Source organism: Oryctolagus cuniculus, chromosome 12, assembly GCF_964237555.1.
Source record: "Oryctolagus cuniculus chromosome 12, mOryCun1.1, whole genome shotgun sequence".
NCBI classification, from domain to species: domain Eukaryota; kingdom Metazoa; phylum Chordata; class Mammalia; order Lagomorpha; family Leporidae; genus Oryctolagus; species Oryctolagus cuniculus.
The window spans coordinates 23226398-23227940 of record NC_091443.1 but is presented as its reverse complement, the minus strand read 5'-3'; the positions used below and the strand labels follow the sequence as shown (position 1 = coordinate 23227940).

The 1543-nt window shown below is 46.3% G+C and overlaps 1 pseudogene; it reads left to right on the top strand.

The window, feature by feature from the left end:
- The first annotated feature begins 641 nt into the window (after positions 1-641).
- Positions 642-1129, top strand: LOC108178362 (large ribosomal subunit protein uL23 pseudogene; annotated as a pseudogene).
- Positions 1130-1543: the final 414 nt, after the last annotated feature.

Below are 1543 nucleotides of genomic sequence, written 5' to 3'. Positions count from 1 at the left end.
AGGAGAAGCACCTGGCTCCTGGCTTCGGATCGGTGCAGCGCACCCGCCATAGCAGCCATTTTGGGGGTGAACCAACGGAAGGAAGACCTTTCTCTCTGTCTCTCTCTCTCTCACTAACTCTGCCTGTCAAAAAAATGTTTTTTAAAAAAAGAGTAATTATTTGAGAAGGAAAAAATGCTTATTCCAGATCACAGTTTTTGGAGGGTCACAGATCACAGTTTTTTGGGGTCACAGTCCAAGATTGAACTGTTCCTTTTTTTTTTTTTTTTTGGTGTGTAATGAAAGTGGAAGCTGGTGACGGTGGAATGGGTGTGGGTGAACAACCACATGGAGAGCTAGGAAACAGACAGAAAGAGGGAGGTTGTCCATCTATGATGCCTCTCCTTATAAAGTCATTGATTCCACCATGGGGCTCTGCCCCAGCAACCCAACCCAATCCAACCCAGTCACCTCCCAAAGACCTTCAGACATCACAATCGGATCAAGCTTCCACTTTGTGAGCATCATCAATCCATGACTTTGGAGCTAAAACTTCTGCATGAGTTGGGGAGACAAATTCTGTTCCAGCCGTAGCAGCACCCTCTAAAGTCTGAAACTGAAGCATGACTGAGATGAAAAGCTGAGAACTGCTTTCCACCAGGATGGCGCCGGAAGTCAAGGAGGGACCTCCTGCTCTTCCCAAAGGTGAAGAAGCCAAAGCAGAGGCTTTAAGGACCAAGGAGGAAGTGATGAGATGTATCCACAGCTGCCAAGAAAAGAAGATTCACGTGTCGCCCACGTTCCGATGGCCCAAGACACTACGACTCTGGTGGCAGCCCAAATATCCTTGAGAGAGTGCTCCAAGGAGAAGTAAGCTTGACCACTAAGCCATCATCAAGTTCCCTCGGACCACTGAGTCTGCCATGGAGAAGACAGAATACAGCAACACACTGTGTTCGTGGTGGAAATCAAGGCCAACCAACATCAGATCAGACAGGCCGTGAAGAAGCTCTATGACATTGATACGGCCAAAGTCAACGCCCTGATCAGGCCTGATGGAGAGAAGAAGGCATGCGTCCACCTCGCTCCTGATTCTGATGTTGCCAGGAAATTGGGATCATCTAAGCTGAGTCCAGCTGGCGAAGTCTAAATATTTTATTTTTTACCATAAAAAAGTTAAGAATTTTTATAGAGAAAGGACTCATATTTTGAGCTAGTCCTTATACACTCCTATCTTCTCAAAAACCCTAAGAAACAGGGATATACATTCATTCAGGGCATCAGGATTATAAATAACGTAGTTACTCTCCACTGCCCTGTTATTCTGACACTAGCTGGTATGCTGCAATACAATTAAATTCTGGCACTAACCATAGAGTTAGCGTCAGATTCCACAGGTGAGAGGGCACAATTCACAAGATTTCCCCTCTTCAGCACCAGCTGTCAGTGAGGTCCCTGACCACACACACTTCTGACCAACTGGCTACAATGCTGGGCGTTTCCCACAATACCCCTCAGGTTTGATAATCTGGGTAACTCACAGAACTCAAGAAGGTGTGACAGT